At 43.6% G+C, this 24,098-nt stretch overlaps 1 protein-coding gene across 18 annotated transcripts in view; it reads left to right on the forward strand.

Annotated features, from left to right (window-relative positions):
• Nucleotides 1–19,176: 19,176 nt before the first annotated feature.
• KTN1 (kinectin 1) overlaps nt 19,177–24,098 on the forward strand; it is a 104,205-nt gene continuing 99,283 nt past the window's right edge. For 15 of the 18 annotated variants that reach the window (XR_004967402.1, XR_004967401.1, XM_036308080.1 and 12 more), the window contains exon 1: nt 19,177–19,315. The gene's annotated coding sequence lies outside the window, so the exon portion shown is untranslated. Of the gene's footprint in view, nt 19,316–19,472; nt 19,608–20,369; nt 20,388–24,098 lie in introns of those variants that run through there. The other 3 variants (XM_036308226.1, XM_036308090.1, XM_036308099.1) reach the window with 3 other exon arrangements.

Consider the following 24,098-nt stretch of genomic DNA (forward strand, 5'->3'; position numbering starts at 1 on the left):
ACGCAGCCAGCGCCCACTTTTGGCTGATCGTTTGGCCCCGCCCCCTTTTCAGGTGCCCAATTGCATGTGATCACGTGTTCCCACCCACTTAAGGCCTCCCCTGGCCTCTGTTTCTGGGGTGCCACCTCCCTGGTTGGCTGTGTGGCCCTGCTCTCCCACTTGTCAACAGTCCCATTGCCAAAGTCCTTCCAGAAAATGGTGTGTGCGTGCCCCCCTCTTGCCTGCTGGGACTGTGACAGCTGGGATTGAAAAGGAGACAGGAGAGCAATGGCCCTTCCAGAGTCCATGCAAGAAGTCCAGGGGTTCTATGCAGTCCCTGGAAGGCTGGGGAAGGATGGGTGGTGAGGCAGGGGTGTTGACTAGGAAGGGGAATGCCCTCAGGGCAAGTGCTGCACACATACACACACACACACACACACACACACACACACAATCACCCCACACTCCTGGGAGGCGCAGCTGTGGCCCATTGTACAGGTGAGGCTCCTGCGAGCGACTTCTTGCAGCAGTTAATGGGCAGAGCTAAAAATAGAACCTTGGGCTGCCCACAGACTGTGCCTCCTTTACCTGTGACCTCTGGGTAGGTGGCCCTTCACTTTGTGGCCATTTGCTCTGATGGGCTTGCCCCTTCCACCCACACCCCTCCTCCAGTCCCACAAGACAGGGGACCTGTCATTGCCCCAGTGCCTCTGGGTGGCTGCTCTCTTTGTCCCAGGGTCCCTCCAAGCTAGTAACCTTGGTGGAGGCCCCTGGCATTTGATCAGGGCCATGTGTGGAGAACACCTAGAGTCCCCTCACCTTCTGTGGTTCAGATTGCAAAGTAGGGTTATTCTTTTGGCTTCCGCTGCCTTCGTCCTTGGCAGATTTTGTTTTTCCTGGAAAAGATTGATTTAGGGTCTTCAAACATGCTGGCCTCAGGTTGATCTCCTGGCTCTGCCCCCTGTTCACATGCCCACCTCCGGACCATCAGGAGACCCCACCCTTGTCCACCTGCGCACCTCTGGGTTGACACATGGCCCTGCCCCCTTGATCAGTTGTCCACAGCTGGCTGAGCGTGTGGCCCCACCCCCTTGTACAAGTGCCCTCTTACCCCTGACCATATGGCCCCGCTGCCTTGGGACCTCAGTTGGTCTGTTTCTGGAGTGCCACCTCTGTGGCTGGGTGTCTGGCCCTGCTCTCCCACCTATCAACATAGGGGCAGGGCCATGTGAAGGGCTGGAAGTGGGCACATGAACAGGGTGGGTGGGGCCACATGAAGTGCCCACTTCTGGCTGTTCACATGGCCCCACCTCCCTGTTCACGTGCCCACTCTGGCCCTGCACGAGGCCCTGCCCTCCTGTTCACATGCCCACTTCTGGCCAATCATGTGGCCCCGCCCCCTTGACCATAAGCCACTTTGACATCTGTGGATGAAAAGGAGCCACGTGCTAACCTGACTAGCTCAGGATAGGCCTGTGTGGCAGCCTTGCAAACTCAGAGACCTAAAGAAACCACAAAGGATGGTCTGAAATTAAAACTTTAAAACTAAAATTTAAAACTAAAAAGCAGTTTATGGTGGGTAGTCATGTCCTAGGCCAGTATCTTCCCTGACAAAGGTCAATCTTTATCTTAACTGAGCTTGTCTATTGTCTTTTTTAAAAATATATATATTTTATTGATTTTTTACAGAGAGAAAGGGAGAGGGATAGAGAGCTAGAAACATCAATGAGAGAGAAACATCGATCAACTGCCTCCTGCACACCCCCTACTGGGGATGTGCCCACAACCAAGGTACATGCCCTTGACCAGAATCGAACCTGGGACCCGTCAGTCCGCAGGCCGACACTCTATCCACTGAGCCAAACCGGTTAGGGCTTTATTGTCTTTTTGCATCTATGATAACATATTGTTGGAATGTCAAAGTAATTTTCTTTTTCCGTACCCTTCAAAGCACAGGCACTAGTCTGCTGAGACTACAAATCCACAAATCAACTCATTGTTATTGAGTTAATTGTTGACTATTAACTATCCTTCAACCACCTACGTGACCAGCCCCCCTGTTCACGTGCTCACATCCGGACCACCAGGAGTCCCCACCCTTGTCCACCTGTGCCCCTCTGGGTTGTCACATGGCCCTGCCCCCTTGATCAAGTGCCCACGCCCACGCCCATTGCGTAGCTCACTTCTGGTAGTTCACATGGCCCCAACCTCCTGATCAATGGGGTGGGGCCAGGAGTTCCCCTGGAATTGGGCTTCTGATCAAGGTTCTGGGGCCAAGTAATTGGCCAGAAGTGGGCACATGAAGGGCCAGAAGTGGGCACCTGAACAAGTTCATTACTTTCTTACACATTATCATTTACATAAGCATCCCTAAAATGAAATACTTAGGCATAAATCTAAGAAAATATATACAAGATCTTTAGAGGAAAACTACAAAACTGATTTTAAAGAAAGATCGAAGAAGAGCTAAATAAATGGAGGTATCTCATGTTCATAGATAGGAAGATTCAATATTGTCAAGACAGCAGTTCTTCCCAAATCGATCTATAGATCCAAAGCAATTTCAATCAAAATCCCAGCAAGTTATTTGTGAATATAGACAAGCTGATTCTAAAGTCTATATGGAAAGTCAAAAGACCCAGAATAGCCAACACAATATTGAAAGAGAAGAACAAAGTTGGAAGATTGATAATATTCAACTACAAGATTTATGATAAAGCTATAGTAATCAAGATAGTATGTGTTGGTAAAAGAACAGATAAATTGATCAATGGAATAGAATAGAGAACCCAGAAATAGACCCACATAAATATAATCAACTGATCTTGAACAAAAGATCAAAGGCAACACAATGGAGCAAAGATAGTTTTTTCAACAAATGGTGCTGAGACAACTAGCCATCTACATGTACAAAGAAAACGAACCTAGACACAGACCTTATAGTATTACACCTTCTCCTTCATCTACCCTTGTCCTAGTACAACCTTCACCCCTGCCTGAGAATATGTCAAAGTTCCAGGGCAGCCCTAGATGGTTTGGCTCAGTGGATAGAGCATTGACCTAAGAACTGAAGGGTCCCGGCTTCGATTCCGGTCAAGGGCACATGCAGGGAGGCAGTCAATCAATGATTCTCTTCATCATTGATGTTTTTCTCTCTCTCCTTCTCCCTTCCTCTCTGAAATCAATAAAAATGTATTAAAAAGAAAAGTTCCAGGGTAAATGGGACGTTGGGGGGGAGAGGCGAGCAAGCAGCTGGCCAAGTGGATGCCATGTCTTGTGTGTCTTCTGTCTGCCTCTGACCTTCCTAGGCCATCCTTAGGGCACGGGAATCAAGAGGGGCTGCTGAGGATCTGCCTCCCTAGTCATACTATTCAGTGCTTTCTTCTCTGGAGTCTTACTGCTTCCATTGTAGCACAACTGTGAGTGTAAAGGGGTTCCAGATGACCACGCCAAGGCTTATCGTAAAGGAAATGGATCACTGCCCCACAGTGCCTGGAGCATGATATGCCACTCAGTAAATATTTATTAAAGGAATAAATAAATGATTTGAAGTGGTCAATCCAAGCATATTAAGCAGAGTGAGCAGAATATGGCAATCGCAAAATCTTACAGAGCAATTAATGTGGCAGGCACTGTTCTAAATGCTTTACATAGATTAACTCATTCAGTTCTCTCAATGACTCTAGGACAGTGGTTCTCAACCTGTGGGTCGCCTAAGACCATCGGAAAATACATATATAATTACATATTGGTTTTGTGATTAATCACTATGCTTTAGCCCTGCCCGGTTTGGCTCAGTGGATAGAGCGTCGGCCTGCGGACTGAAGGGTCCCAGGTTCGATTCCGGTCAAGGGCATGTACCTGGGTTGCGGGCACTTCCCTAGTGGGGGATGTGCAGGAGGCAGCTGATCGATGTTCCTCTCTCATCGATGTTTCTAACTCTCTATCTCTCTCCCTTCCTCTCTGTAGAAAATCAATAAAATATATTTAAAAAAAATAAATAAATAAAAAAAAAATAAAAATCACTATGCTTTAATTATGTTCAATTTGTAACAATGAAAATATATCCTGCATATCAGATATTTACATTATGATTCATAACAGTAGCAAAATTACAGTTATGAAGTAGCAACAAAAATAATTTTATGTTTGGGGGTCACTACAACATGAGGAACTGTATTAAAGGGAACTGCATTAGGAAGGTTGAGAACCACTGCTCTAGGAGGTATGCGACTAAGCCTGACCAGAGTAACTTCTCTTTTGTGACAGACTCCTGCAGTCTGAGGGAAAAATCTCTATTCTCGCCCTAGCTGGCTTGGCTCAGTGGATAGAGCATCAGCCTACAGACTGAGGGGTTCCGGGTTTGATTCTGTCTAAGGGCACATGCCTGGGTTGCGGGCTCCATCCCCAGTGGGGGGTGTGCAGGAGGCAGCCAATCAATGATTCTCTCTCATCCTGATGTTTCTATCACTCTCTCCTTCTCCCTTCCTCTCTGAAATCCATAAAGAAATAGATTTAAAAGAAAAGAAAAGAAAAGAAAAATCTCTATGCTCAACCAGTAGCCCATACTGCAGCCCATGGATGGAATCGAATATGCTTCTAACTTTTTAAAAAAAAATGAATTTAGAGACAGGAGGAAGGGAGATGGGGGGGGCAGGGGGTGCAGAGGGGATAATGGGGAAGGGAAGGGGAGCGGGAGAGGGAGATGTTAACGTAAAAACATTCAAACCTGTAAAGAATTTTTGTGGTTTTGTTTGAGCCAAAGTGTCGACAATTGCCAGGAAGCAGCATCTCAACATATTGGGATAATGCTCTGGAGATGGTGGTTTTTCACCTTGTTTTATACATTTCATTCAAAGGTGGAGACAAGTGGGTTCCATGAACTCCATTGGTGATAGGCTAGGGAGGCTGGAGAAAGCAAAGATTTGGGAAACCTCTGGGATTGGATAAAAAGTAAAATGATAGACACATACTTCTTTTACTTAGGTGGAAACCGATAGTTAACAATCAACAATTAACATGATAACAATAACAGTGAAGGAATTTATAGTATCTGTTCTGGCACCCAGGGCATTTGGTTGTGCCTTGAGGGGTCTGGAAAAAAGGGAAGTTACAAGTAACCTTGACATTTCTATGATATATTATCATAGATGCAAAAAGACAATAGGCTCAGTTAAGGTTAAGATTGACCTTGTCAGGGAAGATACCAGCCTATTAGGACGTGACTACCCACCATACTGCTTTTAGCTAGAGTTTCAATTTCAGACCATCCTTTGTGGTTACTTCAGGTCTTTGAGTTTGCAAGACTGCCTTGCAGGCCTTCTCTGAGCTTGTCAGGTTAGCATGTGACTCCTTTCGTTCACAGAGAGGGAGAGAGGGAGAGGGGGAGAGGGAGAGGGGGAGAGGGAGAGGGAGAGGGAGAGGGAGAGGGAGAGGGAGAGGGAGAGGGAGAGGGAGAGGGAGAGGGGGAGGGGAGGGGGAGGGGGAGGGAGAGGGAGAGGGGGAGGGGGAGGGGGAGGGGGAGGGAGAGGGAGAGGGGGAGGGGGAGGGGGAGGGGGAAAATATCGATTTGTTGTTCCATCTATTTATGCATTTATTGGTTGCTTCTTGTACGTGCCCTGACTGGGTATCAAACCCACAACCTTGGAGTATCGGGATGATGCTCTAATCAACTGAGCTACCCAGCCAGGGCCTAAGATGCTTTCTAACTTTGAAGAGAAAGAGGCAGGCCTTTGAGGTCTTTGGATATTGCATTTAGCTTCAGCACAGATTTCACTAGTGGCATTTATCTATGATACTTAAGATCACTATCAAATTCTGGGCAACATCCTGGCTTGCAGCCAGCCTGCTGGCTTTCCCGTCTGCCACACTTTGCAGGACTAGTCATGTGAGAAAGACAGCGAACAGAAACAATTGCTGGGTGATGAATGGCTAAAAGTAGGGCAGCACAAAGCATGACGGGGACAAGGAATGCAATCAGGAAATGCTGACCTGGAACTTGGAGTGGGGTAAGCTGGGCTGTGATGGATGGCAGGCAGCAGCTGCACGTACAGCATGTTGGCACACAGTCTGAGAAAGCACTGCTTAATTTGAATTGAAATGGGCAGCTTGAGAGGCAGAGAGGCAAGCAGTGAGCAAAGCCGCAAACCAAATACCAGCCTTTCATTAATCTTTCCAACCACACTCCCACTTTTGGGTAGTATCATAGCTGTTCAGCATCATTCTTCAGTATGATAAAGACCTCATGGTACAGGACTGTGGGGCCAGGGCCATGCATTATGAGACTTCTGAGGAAGGAAAAGGTAGAAATGGCTTCAAGCTGAGATCTAATGGGCATGTCTGAGCCAATCTCCAGACAAAGGTTCCTGTTTAATTTTTGGAATGGCAGCTCTGGAATGCACTGAGGTACTTGTGTGTGAGAGCACAGTATTGTTGGGTCTCCCTTTAGTTCACCTCAAAATCAAGGGCTCCTTCTGTTATTTGTCTTCTTTCCTATTGGGCTAATATCTCTTGTATCTCAACCCAGGTCAGAGTTCTGGGCCGCTAGGTGCCAGGTGACTTGACCTTGGCCGGAACACGATCCTGAGCAGTGTGATGCTGGGTCCATGCACTGCGGGATCCATGTGTCCTGAATGCTCTTACATACTTGCAAGGGAAAGGCATTTCATGGGTTTGTGACTCTTTATTGCAGGCCTCAAATGAGACTTAAAATGGATGTTTAAAGATTAACACCTTATCAGATATGTGGTTTGCAAATATTTTCTCACATTCATTAGGCTGCCTCTTTAGCCTGTTGTTTCTTTTTTTAAAAAAAATATGGCTTTATTGATTTTAGCAAGAGAGAAAGGAATGGGGGGGGGAGAGAAAGATAGAGAGACAGAGAGAGAGAGAAACATCGATGAGAGAGAAACATCGATTGGCTGCCTCCTGCAAGCCCCTACTAGGAGATAGCCCGCAACCCTGGCATGTGCCCTGACTGGGAATTGAACTGGTGACCTTTTGGTACACACGATGATGCTCAACGGACTGAGCCACACTAGCCAGGGCTGTCAGTTGTTTCTTTTGCTGTGAAGCTTATTAGTTTGATGTAATCCTGCTTATTGATTTTTGCTTTTGTTGCCTGTGTTTTGGGTGTCATATTCAAGAAATCATTGCCAAGACCAATGTCCAGGAGTGTTCTTCCTATGTTTTTTTCTAGTTTTACAGTTTCTGGTCTTATGTTTAAGTCTTTAGTCCATTTTGAGTTGATTTTTGTATAAGGTAGGGGCCCAATTTCATTTTTTTGCAAGTGGATATTCAGCTTTTGTGGCATCATTTATAGAAGAGCTTATCTTCTCCACATTGTGTGTTCTTGGCACTCTTGTCAAAGATCAGTGCACTGCATATGCTTGGGTTTGCTTTTGGACAGAATGCATAACGTTTAAAGTATGGATATCATGTAAGGGAAGGAAGGTGGTGGTATTCCAACCTGACAAAATGGAGGGCAGTGCCACAAGTAATAATTTAGGAATGAGTAGGCAGGACTGTTTGAGGTGATATCAAACTTCAAAGTTTAACATTCATAACTATTACTTATTAAAAGGTGGTGATCCCCCCCCCCCCCCCCGCCCCGCTTCTGTCTGCCCCAATTCAGTCCAGGAAGTTTAATGTAGACCACAAGTAATTTCTGAACCACACTTTGAGAAATGTTGGCAAAAATGTGGCAGGTGCTGCATATCTTTGCCTTTTTTAGATCATGCTAATATAATTGCTTTAAAACTATGTGGAGCCCTAACTGATTTGGCTCGGTGGATAGAGCATTGGCCTGCGGACTCAAGGGTCCCAGGTTCGATTCTGGTCAAAGGCATGTACCTTGGTTGCAGGCACATCCCCAGTGGGGAGTGTGCAGGAGGCAGCTAGTCGATGTTTCTCTCTCATCGATTTTTCTAACTCTTTATCCCTTCCTCTCTGTAGAAAATCAATAAAATACATTAAAAAAATAAAAACTATGTGCATTTCCTAGTGTCAATTTATAATCCATTCAATTATATAAAAGCCAGAGCTCCAAATCTCTTTGAAATAAGCTTTTATCTACCTTGGATTCTCTGTGAAGTTGCTGAGGGACGATGGCCTTAGATTCCTACCAGTCCCACTGTTGAAGCAGAGAAAGCCTGAAAGATAGACCCTTAAAATCTTTAGAAGACCTTCTCTCTTCAAGGATTAATGAGATACCACCTTAAATCTCCTTTGCTTCTTAATAAAGGGTCTTAGAGCTCTATCCTAGATTTTATTTCTGTTCCAAAGCCACTTGAGAATTGTCACCTACAGTAGGTTCCTACAACTGATGGGACAAGATTAACCACAAGATTTATGAAAAGAAACTAAGAAAACCACTTAGGGATCATTCAAACCTGAAGCTTTGTGATGCTTCAGCTATTGATTTGAATTCCCTTTAATCCAAACATTTTTTTTCTCTTTCAGAGATATCTGTTATTTCTCTTTTCTCAATACTAAATCACTTTTGGCAAAAGACTTTATAGAACTTCTCAGTGGAGCATGAATGCTTGGATCTGGGCTTTTTACTAGTCTTTTTTTTTTTTTTTTTTTTTTAAATCTTGACATTATATCCTCTATTGTCAGGCTAGAAGCTGAAAGGAGTTTGTTGCTGTTGATCTTTGTGCTCCTGTAATCTTAGTTGCTTTTCAATCTCCTGAACCAATGGAAATTCAGATTCCCATAACAGTTCCAATGTACTCAGAAAATAAAGTTATAAAAGAGTAAAATTTAAAGTCAAAGAAGAAAAAAAGTAATAATTTTTTTTTTTCTTTCTTTGGCCTTTAGCTGACAGTTGAAATCTCCTTTCTTTCCTGGCAATTTCACAGGAGGTGGGCTCTGACAAACCGTGGCATAAGCTTCTAAGCTGGATGAATAATTCTTGGTTAGTATTTAAAATACATTTCATTGCTTCTGCAAATTCTGCTCTTCTTTATTGTCCTTGAGAAATTAGAAGAACTGATTCAGAATAAAACACAGGACTAGTGGTATTCTTACCTTTTATTTGGTTGAAAGTAGTACCAATGGAGGTTTTGTGGGAGGGTATTGTTTTACTCATTTGTTTCTGACCTGAAATGAAATGAATCTTAATCTTGAGTTCTACTCTGTGATTGGTGCTGTAGGCCAACTCTATCTGCAAACAGATCTTTTCACAATTGTTGATGTCATTTCCCAGGCACAATAGAAAATGAGACTGATATTCAATACTTAGAGGACCAAGGTCCCTCATTAACAAACCCTCATTGAGTAATGATTTTTGATGAGATGCTAAAGAATACTGAGCTTTTTCTAGGTTTTGAAAGTAAGGGCTCACACTCATTATGCTAGCAAAAAATAAATTACTCTCTGGATTAAATGTGCAAATGTAATTTTTGGCCAGGTAAGGAGATGAATGCTTGGTGGACATGACACATTATAAATTAAAACAAAAACGATGAAGTTTAAACAATAGAGCACTGAAAATAAGCATGATGTATTTGGATTAGGTGATTTTTGTGACCTCTTCAAGATCTAACATAAGGTTTCCATAGTGCTGGGAAAAGTAAAATTAATGAGAATTCACACACACACACACACACACACACACACACACACACACACACCCATATCCTGGAGAATATGGGAAAATCTGAGCAGAGTATAAGTGAGCTGAAACATGAGATACTTGGGGCTTTCCCTTCTACTTGCCAAAGAAGCATAACTGTCCTCAAAGGCATATAAGTCACTGAAGATGATGTTTGTAAGGATAAGTGAATGGATGAAAGGGCAAGCCATTGTTACTATTAAACATTTCTCCCTGGGATGCAAAGTAAGTTTGGATGTCATCAAGGATATATTTTGGCAGGGGGAGAGGGAAGTAGATTTAGCCTGACATAAACAATATCCAGTCTTCAGCAAATTTACTGAATGCCTTCAATGTCTCCTTTGTCAGACAATGTTGTCTGGGATGCTGTGACAGAGAATAGGCATTCAGTAAGTTCATAGATGGTGGAGATGGCAGCAGCTTTGTAGGCAGGGAAGGCAAATCCATATCTAGAATGAGTATCTATTCCAGTGAAGACCAATCACTGCTCCCTCCATGATTGAAGGTGTTTAATAAAATCAACCTGCCTTTTGATGGCTGCTATTCCCATAGGAAATGGTGTGTACCAGGGTTCAATATAGGTTCCTCCTGTTGGCAGGCTGGGTAGTTAGCAGTGGTGGTAGCTAGGTTAGTCGTGGTAAGAAGAATCCATGTGTTTGAATTCCTGCTTAACCTCTACATCTGCTACTATGGTCACTTTGTTCATGAGATCAATGAACAAATTGCAGGTTGGCCAAGGAAAGGGGTTGGTATACCCACAGTGGCTCATCTTGCCCAACTGATTATAGAGAACTGCAATCTCATGAGCATCCACATGGGAAAAAAAATTTCTTCACATTCTGTGTCTATTATTAAGCGGGCACATCCACATGTCTCTTTTCTAAACCTTCTTACTAGTTATTTAATTTTGTACCTTTCAAGTTCCAGACCATCAAGCCTAATTGTTAGCCCATGAATTTGTAGACCTAAATATATGGCTATATCTTCTTCTAGGCAGAATGAAAAACTAGATTTATTTTCCCTATAGTCCTTCAGGGCCATCCGTGACTAGGATTGTGATTCTACATCAGTTTACTCTCAGCAATTTGCATTTCTAAACCAGGTTTAAATTTTTTCTTCCTTGATCAAATTGAATTCCTTATGAGACTATAGGTGTAAGTGAAAGAGAGGTGGCACTGAAGTAGATGGCATGGAAGTCTGAGCCACCTGCTTATGTAACTCATTTTGTGCCTTCAGAACCTGCTCCAGGTAGATATTGCATAAGTCATATCTTTTTGATGATGAACATACTTTCCCACACCCAAATTTGTGGGTTGATGGGTCAGATTACACTCAGTTCATGATGGGCAGCTCAGGCCACCAGGTCATTTGGTGATCTTTGGTCAGGCACTTGATCTTGATTAGGGCACAATGATATTCAGCATGTCCCCAAACCTAGAAAGCTGCACTGTGATTCTCCTATTGAGACTTGCCAGAGGCCTCACATAGTATTTTCACTTTTTGTAGATATTTCCAGCATCATTGAATCTGCTGGATGATAAGGCTCAATTGATAACAGGGTGCACAAGCCACGACCTGCTTCAGAGTCCTTTCTTGTTCTGGGTTCCACTCAAAATTAGCAGACTAACAGGTTAGTCATTAAATGAGTTAGAATAGCAGACCCAAATAGTATATGCTGCTCCCAGAATCCAACGATGCTATTGATGACTAGTTTTATGTATCAACTTGTCTAGGACATAGTACCCAGATATTTGGTCTAACATTATTCTAGATGTTTCTGTGAAGGTATATTTTTGAAGGTGAGATTAACATTGAACTCAGCAGACTTTGGGAAAAGCAGATTATCCTCCATAATGTAGTGAACCTCAGTTGAAGGCCTTAATAGAGAAACTTTGACCTCCCCAGAAGAATAGGGAATTCTGCCAGCAGATTGCCTTGGGACTTGTACTGCAACACTGACTCTTCCCTGGGTTCCCAGCCTGCCTGCCCACCCATAAGGTTTTGGACTTGCCAGCTTCTACAATCATGTGAATTCAGGAATCAGTAATTTGTTAAAATAAACAAATACATAAATAAGTAAATCAATAAAAATCTCTCGATACATGTATATCCTATTGGTTCTATTTTTCTGGAGAATGCTGACTAATAGAGATGCCTTTTTCTTAGTAGTAGGGGTTGCAAAGTGCAGCAATCGGGCCTTCACTAGGGGATACACATTATAAGACCAGAGAGGGACTGCAAAGTGAGAAAATAAAAGATACAAGGCTGGTACCCTGAGAAACATCACCAAAAAAGTGATAGAAAGAGAAAATAAAGTCACAAAGAGACTGAGAAGGAGCTTTAGGCTAGAGAGAAGGAAAAGACAAGAGAGTGGGCCAAAAGAGCCGGTGGGTGTGGTCATTGAAGTCAAGGAAACTGAAGCATGTCAAGAAGTAATTAGTGGTGTCATATGACAGAGAGGTTCTGCCAGATAGACTGAGCAGCTGCACTGCAGTTAGCAGCAGGGAGATCATTGGCTTCCACTAGAGGACTGGTGCACAAAATTTGTGCAGGGAGGGGGCGGTGATCCCTCAGCCTGGCCTGTGGCCTTGAGGGATGTCTGACTGCTGGTTTGCTGGAGGTGACCAGCAGGGTGCTTGCCAGCTGGCCCTGCCCTCCAATCACCACCGCAGCTCGCCTCTCTCTCAGGGGGCAGATGCTCAATGCAGGAGCTGCCCCCAACCTCCTGCGTTAAGCATCTGCCCCCTGGTGGTCAGTGCACATCATAGCGACTAGTCGTTCCACCGTTCCGTCGATTTGCATATTAGGGTTTTATTATATAGGATGAGGAGTGTTTCAGAATCAAGCTGTGGGCGCAGAAGCAGGTTCCAGTAGAATGAGGAGTGAGTGAGTGGGCAGTGTGAATAAGCAGCCAAATGAGTGCTTCTTGCCTAACCAATCAACTGACCAACCCAAAACCTGGCTTAGCAGGAGATGGGGTCAATGGGGTGGTCTGGAGTTTGAACAAACTTTTTTCCCTCTCCTTTAAGTGGAGAGGGCCCTAAATGCACTGATTGCCTGATGGAGAAGAAAGGTTGAAGATGGAGACAGAAAGGACCTTGTGAGGTCCCCCTGGAGGCTGGGAGGGCTGACATCCAGAGCTCTGTGTCATGAGAGCTGGCACCCAGAGGAATTATTCTACAGCCTTCACAGAATAATGATTTGTAATGGAGCTTGCAATCTGTTTACCTTTTTGCACAAACATTAAATTTCCAAAACAATATATGGACATACCAAGAGATGGCTTTTAAAAATTGTTGGCCCTGATCTAAGAAAATTGGTAAATTGGAGACATGGTCAGAGATAAATGGAACAAAGCCTGGGAAAGATTAATTACTGGATTGTCATATTACGGGGAGAAAAACACAGGACAAGGACTGGGTGGGATCTAAGAGTTATCCTTTGTTGCTGAATATGAGCCAACAAATAGCAGTGTGGTTTAAAAAGCAAGCGCCATTCTAGAGGACAAGCATTTTAAAATGCATGCTTTATGTTCAAACACCTAACAGGATGCCGTGCATGTTGCAAGTACTGCTGACTTGGTTTGATTTGTTGCTACTGATCTGCCCTCACCAGGGCTCATGAGCTAATCTTAATGTCAGAAGAAATTAGATGTTAAAAAGCAGGAAATTTTGGCATGTTCCTTCATTTGGTATTTGCATTCATAACTACAAGAAAAATATGCACAGATTTTTTAAATGGAAAAAATTAAATGTAAGCTGTGCTTATTTCTAAATGTGAGTCTATAGATGATTTTATTTATGTGTGTGCATATATATACATATATAATTTTACTTTCTCTTATTTATTTTTATTTGCTAATTAGCGTCCATTTAAAAATGTCCCGAAGATTGAGGTTAGAACATAGAGTTACACAACAGTGAGGGATAGTAAACATTTAAACATGAAGTAGCTGTTTGAGGAAGGATGTTGAGTTAATATGTAAGGTTTTCAGAGATAAGAATGCTTTCTACCTATCTGGTGGAGGGTAAAAGTGGTTTGGCCTGAGGTGAGAGGAAAGATGTCAACTCTCCCTTTTTATAATGCTATATAAGCAGGTTATAAACTAGCCTGTTGATATGTGGGGGAAATCTGGTAGAGTGGAAGAAGGCTGGATTTGGCGGTTTCAGACTCAGCTCTCCCACTTACTAGCCATTTGGCCTAGGCCAGTAACTTGATTTTCTGACCCTGCTTTCTCAATGGTAGATGGACATAATTACATCTCACTTGATTGTTGTTAGAATTAGCAATTATATATAATCAATGAATAGCTAGTATGGTAGTCATTATTCAGATATAATGTAGGTTTAATAATGTCTTATTTAATATTTATATTGAGTAAGAACTGGTAATACTATTTTTAAAATATTGAAAAATACATGATCTCATTTAATCTCACACCAACCCTTAGAGCGAAGTGCTCTCATCCTCAGTTAATCTGAGTGGAAGCTAAAGCTCTGAGAAGTGAAGTGACTTTTCCAAAGTCACACAGCCAGAAAGGAGCAGAGCTGGGGGGCAAAACCAGGTTCTGTGATTGCAAATTCCATATTTAACAGAACCCTTGTAAGAAGTGTATAAAATCATGGAATCAAGAATCAAAGAGGCCGTAAAGGTTGTTTCTTCCAATTGCTAAGTTTACTAGGACAAAATGTACATATTTCAATACTAAATTCTTTCTATTAGAGAAGTTTACAAGATGCTGGCTGGCAGCTGATTTAATATTGCCGATTTAATTTAGTGTTATATATTGACTAATGACAAAAAAGATATCATGAGTAAGTGAAACCTATATAAATAAAAACTCACATTTACTTGTTTGTATACCTAAGGTTTATACCTTGGGAGTAAAACAGATCTGGGTTCAGGTGCTGGTCTTTGAGCTCTGTGTCCTCGAGCTAGTAAGTTTTTCAGTGTGAGTCTAGAACTATCCTATAGGGTTATTTTGACGATTATGCAAGCTAATGTACATTCAACACCCACACAGTGCAACTGCACTATAAATGTTGGCTCCTCTTTCCTCATTAAATTCACCAGTGTTCAATCACTGAACAGCCTTTGAAGATGGGAGACATGGAGATGGTTTCAATAATATTAAGTTATGCCACAGACTAGCTTTACCTCCTTACCCGTTCCTGCCCAGATTTCCCTTGAAAGGCCCCAATGATGTTTTGGGATTGTATGGGCAAAATGGAAACTCCTCTCCACAGAAACGAGACTAATGTTTCTTGCAGCTATTTAGAAGTGGAATAAAGATGTTCTGCTTATCTTTTACTGCAAACAATTTATCTCCCCCACCCCCCAAACCCACAAAGATTATATGGGGTCATAAATTCAAGCGTATTTCACTGAGTGATTTTCCTGCTCCGGGTGGTACTGACTGGGGTTACCTGGTGGTATTTAGCTTGTGGTGTGTATGGAGTGGGGGTACTGAGAGCCTTCATTCAAACATTGGGCACCTTGGTGAGGGCTGCTGGAAGGCTGGGCCCAGCTGGGTCTCTCGTCCTCCCCATGTAGTAATCTCAGGGCCTCTCCATATGGTCTCTCCAGCAAGGTAGTTAGACTTCTCAAATGGTAGCTCAGGGCTCTAAGATCAACGGTTCCAAACCTGGGCCCAGGACTTGGCAGTGTTACTTGTGGTATATTCTATTGGACATAGCAGCCATAGAGCCCTCCCAGATTCAAGAGGAGGACACAGAGATCCCACCACTTTGTGCAAAGAATGGCAGATAATTTGTTGTCACCCTTAGGCTGTGATGAAAGTACTTGAATGCCATATGCTTAAAGAGACTACATGTTAATGGGAACACAATGCAGACCTCTAATAAGCAGTTATTGTTAGAATAGCTGATTTATTGTTAGATCTGCAACTGCAGATATTTCTTTCCCCCTCCATTATCTGGGGGACTGGAATTTTCCCTTTATTTTCAGATCTGTGAATTGTTTCTGTTATACTTTCATCTCTGCCATCCTGGTGGTGCCGGAGATATAATATGTTACTCACACATTACTCACCACTTCTGGGAAGTCTTCCCTGAAGAAAACAGGAATAGCCAGCTTTCTATCTGCTAGAGAGATGTGTACTGCGTGTCTTTAAAACATTTCCAAAATTCAGGGAAAAGAGGATTGTTAAACGCTAAAAGTCAGAAGGCAATCTCCAGTAAATTGCACTTTGGTAGATTAAAAAAAGAGAGAGAGAAAGAGGAGGTCCAAGATGGCAGTGGCCTAAGAGGCTTAATTATTAATGGACATAAAGGGAGAAATCCACAGTATATAATAATTGTAGAAGGTTTTAATATCCCACTCACATCAACCAATAGATCATCTAGACAGAAAATTGATAAGAAAATAATGGCCTTAATTGTCACATCAGACCAGATTGATTTAATTGACATTTAGAGAACATTTTATGCAAAAACTGCAGGTTACATATTTAATTTAATTAAAAATATGTTTTTATTGATTTCAGAGAGGAGGAGAGAGGGAGAAAGAGATAGAAACATCAATGATGAGAGAGAATCATTGATTGCCTGCCTTCTGCACGGCCCCCACTGGGGGTGGAGCTCATAATGGGGCATGTGCCCTGACCAGAAATTGAACTGTGACATCCTATTCTATAGGTCGATGCTCAACCACTGAACCACATCACCCGGGAGGCAGTAAAACTCTTTGACATTGCTGTAAGCAATATATTTTTGTATATGTCTCCTCAGGCCAGCAAAAGAAAAAATAAAGGGACTACATCAAACTAAAAAATTTTTCACAGAGAAGGAAACCATCAACAAAATCAAAAGACAGCTTACCAAATGAGAGAAGATATTCACCAATGATATATCCAGTAAGGGGTCAATACCCAAAATATATAAGAAATTCATACAACTTAATGCTGAAAAACAAACAATCCAATTAAAAATGGGCAGAGGACCTGAATAGTCATTTCTCCAAAGAGGACATACAGATGGCTCACAGATATATAAAAAGATGTTGACCATTACTAATCATCAAGGAAATGCAAATTAAAACTATACTGAGATATCACCTCACATCCATCAGAATGGCCAGCCACAATAAATGAACTAATAGTAAGTGTTGGTGAGGCTGTGGAGCAGAGAACCCTCATACACTGTTGGTGAGATAATAAGCTGATACAGCCACTATGGAAAACAGTATGAATGTTCCTCAAAAAATTAAAAATAGAGCTTCCATATGATCTAGCAATTTCACTTCTGATATTTATTCAAAGAAAACAAAACCACTAATTTGAAAATATATATGTACCCCTATGTTCATTGCACCATTACTAGATGTCAATCAATAGATGAATGGATAAAGATATGCTATATATACCCAGTGGAATATTATTCACGAATAAAAAAGAATGAAATCTTGCCATTTGCGACCATATGGATGGACCTAGAGAGTATTATGCTAAGTGAAATAAGTCAGACACAGAGACAAATATTGTGATTTCACTCATATGTGGACTCTAAAAAAGCAAAACAAATAGAAACAGACCCATAGGTATAGAGAACAAGCTGATGGTTGCCAAAGGTGAGGGCCTTGGTGGGGGTAGGAGGGGCTTAAAAAACAAGAGGGCTTAAATAAAAGAGAGAAGAGAGGGGAGAGGGGAGGGAGAAAGGCAGACAGAGAGAGAGACACTAGCACTCTTTAGGTAATAGAATTACACTTGATAGCTTCAAAATATTTTATTTCTTCGTTGTTACAACTAGAGGTACCTCAGATGCTGGGAGTGCTAATCCTTTTTAGCAAGTTAGTTGCTGGTTTCAGTAACATTGGAGAGTAGTGAGCAGCAACCAAGGTAAATTATATAATAGGTTAATTATATATGTTAATTATAGCCATTGATATTATACTATACTTCAAAACTTAAAGCGTAGGTCTTAGTTCCTAGTAGGGCTTACCTTGCATGATACTTCTAGCCAATCTTTTTGATGTGAATGAATAGATCACTTCCCTTTCAAAAGTCAAAGTTCAATCCCTCAGGAAAGCTGAAATAGCTGATCCTCTTCTTTGTTTCAAATAATGGAACAGAAAAATAAGTGATCCTTGACTATAAGAAATAGTATATTTAGGGTAAACATGTCCCTAACTTCCACTTAATGTACCTACATATTACTGTCTCTAAACTATCACTGTTTTACTGAAGTCAGGAAAATGATAGAAAGTTTTATTCTAACCTAAAACCTGCTTTAGTACTAACCAGAGGAAATTAGATGTTTGTAAGCTAATCAGGAGTCCTTAAACTCCACTGTAGAAATGATACATTGCCCTTTTTGTATTAAGAGACTGATGGCATCGCTCTTCCATAAAGCTGTGTCCTCTGGCACAGGCTCAGAAGACAGCAGTGGTTTGGAGATCAATTGCTTTGAGGGTATTGGAACCACTGAGGTGCTGAGCAACCCTACTGAGAAAGGAAAAAAGAGGACGCTTTCGGAGTTAAAATAAGACCGAATGCGTGTTTGGAGAACATAGTGGCTGAAGACTTTGGGAATTCTCAACATCTCAGGCTACCACAAACTGTCCAGTTTTCATCTGTACTTTGGAGGTGCGCTAGAAAGCTAAGACAACGTAAGAATACAAATGTACGCTCTTCGCCAGCCCCTATACAGGAAATTCTCTGTTGGTGTAGCAATTGCTCTGCTGTTCGCCCCCTAAGGACTTGCTCCTGTTCCCTCTTTGTCAGGATGCAAGGGGAGGTGTCCGTGAGGAGTCTCGGTTTTATGTATCTCTTATTCACACTCTCACAGAATTGGAATCATTTCGAGCTCTCATAACTTTTGAGGAGACCTTGCAGTATTTTGTATATGTTCTGGGCGGTGCCGGGAATTCTGCGAGAGGTCGGTAAGCACTAGGTGATGACGAGGAACACATCTTACTTGCCAGCGGAGCAGGAAGGTCGCTGCCCTCCTTTCAGCAAAGAGCAAACTTATTAGCAGGCACTCGGGCCAACTTTTCCTCTTCGCTGCAGCTTCTAGTTATTTACTCCGGCTTAAAGAGAGCCCGCCAGCCAGCAGCTTCATAATATTTGCACACTATTTATTTGGGTCGGTTTTTAATTGTTCTCTCCGTTTGAAGCTAGGGTTGCCTGAAGGCTAATGCAAAGAGAAAGACGTAGGAGCGAAAGGTTTCGTTTTGATTTCTGGAGAGGAATCTGGGATGGGCAGGGTGAAATCTAGTACCATTTGCTTAAGGTTACAAAAAAAATAAAAAGTCACCCAGTGTGGAGGTCCCCGTAAGATGAAACCAGCTTTGGGGGAAGGAGAGAGAGAGAAAGAGAAGAGGGGGAGGAGGAAGAAGGGAGGGAGAGAAAGAGGGGGGCAGGGCTAAGGAATGAAGGAAGTGCCGCCGAGCCTCCAGCCCCGAGCTCCTACCCCCACCAGCCGCGGAACGTTATCTCGGGGGACCGCCCCGGAATCCCGAGCAGCCCCACGCGGGGGCTTCTCAGCGCGCGCGGGGGCCCAGGCGGCGGGCGCCTGTCCCTTTAAGGGGCCGGTCTCCGGGCACCGCCGGCCCAGACGCCCGGACGTGCCGGGGCCGCCCCGCCCCGTGCCGGGCGGCGCGACGGCACCTGAGCAACTGCGGTGGCGGCACCTCGGAGCTGGCGGTCGGGCTGTCGTGCGGGCGCCGCCGTGTCTTCCCGGTCTCCTCCCCCCGCCGCGCAGGGTAAGGACGAGCAGGCGGCGTCGGGTCGGGGCGGCGCCGGCCCCGGGGCCCCGGACGGGAGGGCCGCACCGGTTCGGGGGCGCGGCCGCGGGGCCCGAACACGGCCCGCCGTCCGCCGGGTAGGCCTCGGGCGCCGGGTCCCGCCGCCGGACTCCAGCTCGGGCCGGGCCTTGGCGGCGGCGGGCTCCCCGGGCGGCTCGGCCTCACGGGCCGCCCGCTCACGGCCCGACCCCGGCTCTGCCGCGGCGCCTCCGAGCGCGACCCAGGTCTCCCCCGAGGACGTCTCTCGAGGGCGAGGTCGGCGGGAGAGGGCCCTGGGGTGACGGAGGCGCCTATTTTTAGCCGGGCCTGCGGGCCCCCGGGAGGGAAGGCGGATGACCGCCTCCGGGGCCGGTGGACGGAGGGAGCGCGTCTCCGGCGCGTCCCTGGGCCGGATGGGCCACGCGTGCGCCATGCTGGAATTTCAGCCTCGCCTCCCGGACTCCGAGCGCCCGGCCCTCGCCCCTCCCAGGGCCCCTTCCCGCCGCCCGGTGCGCGTCCCGGGTTTTGGTGGGGGGCGGTTGGGGATGGGACCGCTCCGGGAGGGGAGAGTTTGGGAAAACGTGTGGCTCGCCCTCGAGAGCAGGGAAGTTCTCCCTTCCTCTCCCGGAGGGGTGTGTCTTCCTTACCGCTCCCCCTCCCCCTTCGGTGTCCAACAATGAGATTTTTGGCGTTGGGATCTGGGCGGAAAGCCCCGCTGGCCGCCTAGAAAGGTCTCTCGGCCAGGAGATACCTGGCGGGGGCCGTGCAGCCCCGCTCGGCGGGCGGTGGTGCAGGAGCCCGCGGGCCCCGGCGCCTCCTGACCTCGTCCAGCGGCGCCGAGATTCGGTTCGAGACGGGGCTGTCGGGTCTTAGCCGCCCCTCCCGGGAGGAAAGAGTCCAGACTCGTAGTTGGGCCTGGACTCGGAAAGGATCCCGTCGCAGGTGTTGGAACAAGCACTGCTTGAAAAGCTGCCGCGGAAGTTCACTGTTCAGAGTTGTGGGTGTGTTTTCAGATGCTTTGGGAAACGTAGATGCTCATCGCCCGCCGAAGGTAAACACGTTGGGATGAACCGAACACCGAGTTGTGCAGGAATTGACCCAGCGTTTGAGTTCTTGCTTAATTAGATGCACTTGTCCTCCCTGCCGCACCGAGCGAGCGGGCACTTGGCAGCCCTGTCTCCAGTTTTGGCCGAAGCAGTTGCTGATGAGCCTGCAGTGATCCTCCCAAGGATAACCCTGGAGAATTCTTGCGTTGATCTGTGGTTCTGGTCTCCGTGCTTTGCTGTCGATTTTCAGATTGTGTTCTCCGACAAAAAGAGGCTCTCCCCACCCCCTTTTGTTCAGGGATTTAGCAAGAAGTAGCGGGGTTTATTGTTTGTAGGTCCTAAGAACAGTACCTTACTCCCCTCCCCCAACATTGCATTAGAAATGTCTCTTCTCATTTTGCAGCATCACCAATTATAACAGTACTCTGTTAGGTGAGCTTAGAAAATGAGGTGTTCTATTTACTTTAACTTTCTGAGACTCACTCTGAAACTTCAACTATAACAAAGCTTAGTGAAAAACTTCCTTAAATGTATTAAGCACTTTGAACTTATAAAGGCTTTTCAGTATTACTTAACCCTGATGACTCAGGGTCAACATTATGAAGAGCCATTAATACATGATTTTGGTTCTAATTCAGTTTTTTTCTATATCCTTTAATATCAGTAGTCTCTTCTGTTTGGTATGTTTTCTTGGGTCTTTCATCCCAAACCTCCTTCTCATTTGTAAGTGTTGATTAGCTGTTAGTAGGTAGGACATTTTAATAATTAGACGGTAAATAACAGTCTGTAGCTTTTCTAAAGGACTCAAGTGAAAGATTTTTTTGAGGCTTAACTTCTAAAGGACCCGTGCTTTAGGATTGTTACTATCACTAAGTTCTTAACTTGAATTTTATTTGAAACATGTCAAGGAGGTATTTTTAAAAATATGTTTATTGATTTGAGAGAGAGAGAGAGAGGGGAAGGGAGAGGGCTAGAGAGAGAGAGAGAGGGCTAGAGAGGACTAGAAACATCAATGAAAGAGAAACATGGATTGGCTTCCTCCTGCACGTGTATCCTGACTGGAATTGAACCGGGGACCTCCTGGTTCATGTGTCCACACTCAACCACTGAGCCACACTAGCCAGACTAATTGGTTTGATGTTAAAAAGATAAGAGGCAAAATATACTTTTAGTACTAAGAATACTAAGTAGCGACTCTAATGGGAAATACAGTGTTCTTAGGAGATGTCTAAGAAATGCTCACCTCTTTTTTAAAGATAAAATTAGTATTTTACACATCACCTTAACTGCTCTGGGCTGATTAAGAACTTTTAACCTTAAATCTGGTCTCAGCAAAGTGATTTGTACACTAAGTGAAACTGTTTACACTCCCCTGCTTTCAGGGCATTGCTTTTTTGGTTTCTCTTCTTACTAATTGCTTTGCTCATACTGTCTTTATGATTCCTCTGTTCTTGAGGTTGGAATGTTTAGTCCTTGGTTCACTTTTTTTTAATACTTCCTTGGTGATCTCATGCTGATGGCTGCCATATTTATATCTGCATTTCAGACTTCCCTCCTGCATTCCAGACAACCTGTTCCACATTCCACCTTGGATGTTAAGTATAGTAAACCCTTGATTTTTGTGGACCTCAATATAACGGACTTTGGATTTATCACACAAAATTTCTGGTTCCTATGTGATGTGTGGAAATTAATACCCTGTTAATTTTTAAGTGCTTTTAACCAAGATTTGCTTATTAAGTTAATGGGTTTTTTGTTGTTGTTGTTATTAATAAAGTTATTTTAAACAAATTTTAGTGAATAGGCCGTGTGTTGGAAAAAACAGTGTAATAATTTCACCAATATAAATAAATATTACATATCTACAACTATAGTCTACATACTTAAATCCAAGAATCACTGCTTGGAAACAATGATGGGTAATGATTAGCACGTGATCACACTGCATAGTGCATGCTAATTGGTTCTGTTGTCTCCTGGCATGACTTTCTGAAGCAGTTTTAACCGATGCTTCCTTCTGTGCTAAGTCACACCACAGCCATGTGCTCTTGGTGACTGGTGAATGGACCATTTCCTAGACTGAATAGGTATAAATTTAAAATTAAGTATAAATTTAAAAATAAGTAATAAATATAGAAAACTTTTCTGTGAAATTAAAATTTCAAACATACTTAATTTTAATTACACAAACGTGTCTTATAAGTAAAAACGGGTAAACTAACTAATTTGTTATTTTTTAAACATATGCATTCAGAAAACCTAACGGACTTTTGGCTTTAACGGACACCCCTTGCCTGAATTAGTCCTTTATATTGAGGTTTCACTGTAGTCAACTTAAACTAAACTTCCATTTTCCTTTTTAAACCTGCCTCAGGTGCAGTCTGATTTATCTCTTTTGATGGCTGTTGCATCCAACATTCAGGCAAAAAACCTGTTGGAGTTATCCCTGACTTATCGCTTTCACACTTGGCATTCTGACTCTGTTTCATTTTGAAAATGTATTCAGTATTAAATCACTTCTTACCTCCTCCATGGCTCACTAAGCTGGTCCAAGCCATTCTTATCTCTTGCCTAGATTTCTGTAGTTAGTCTTCCAACTGGTCTCCCTGCTTCTACCTACCCTAGCTCCCTACAGTCTTTTTCAACATAGTAACCAGATCATATCACTTCTCTTCAAAACCCTGTAGGGCCTTTCCATATGCAGAGTAAAAGATGAAGTCTATATGGCCTACAAGGCCTTCAGAAGTTGGGCACTCCTACTTTCCCATCACCCCTTACCTGTCTTAATTTAGTTGCTACTCTTCCCCCTGTTTATTTCCCTCCAGCCCAACTAACTGTCTTAGGGCCTTTAAACTAACTGCTTCCCCTCCTTGGACCACCTTTTTTTCCTAAGATATTTGCATGGCTGACTCTCATGTCTCCTTCAAATCGTTGCTTTTCAATGGTCTATCTTACTTTACTATTTTATTTAAAGCTGCATTCCCCTACTTATGATCTGTATCTTGCTCTATTTTCTCCATAGCACTTGTCACCTTCCAACAAACTATGTATATTCTATTTAATTGTGTTTATTGTTTCTTCTCTTTGCCCCCAAACACATACTATAATGTAACCTCTCTGAGGTCAGGACTTTTTGTCTGTTTTGTTTATTGAGTGTTTAGGGCAGTGCTTGGCACATAGCATGTGCTCAATAAAGATTTGTTAATGACAAATGAAATCCTTACCCTGCGGTTCCTTACTGTGATGGATACCTCATTTTTGGACACATGTAGTTTTCAGTTTGCTCATATAGTTTTCAACTTCAGTTAGTCAGAGAGTAGGAGAAAAGTGGTATTGGAGCTTTTGGGGACCCCTTGGTGGACGGAATGATGTTAGAGTGCGATGGAAACCTTTTTCTCAGCCCTATGTGATTAGGACCATTGGTTAAGTTGGTTAAAGCAGGAACTGAAAGTATCGGTATGCCTTAAATATTTTATTTTAACTGAAAACATTTTTATTTGTCTTATTTTTTGGATCAATCTTTTGTCTTTGAATTGGGGGGCGGGGCGGGAGTATCTTCTGATCTTTTTTCCATAAATCATACCCTAAAAGCATTGTTGGTAATTTCTACTATTGGTTTCTTTAAAGGGGAATGAAAATGTGGCCACTAGAAATTTTCCAAGTTGAAAGTCAAGTCATTCTAGATTTTTTTACTTCATCAAGGCCTTCCAAAGGAT

The sequence above is a fragment of the Myotis myotis genome, unplaced genomic scaffold (genome assembly GCF_014108235.1).
Source record: "Myotis myotis isolate mMyoMyo1 unplaced genomic scaffold, mMyoMyo1.p scaffold_m19_p_1, whole genome shotgun sequence".
In the NCBI taxonomy this organism is placed as follows: domain Eukaryota; kingdom Metazoa; phylum Chordata; class Mammalia; order Chiroptera; family Vespertilionidae; genus Myotis; species Myotis myotis.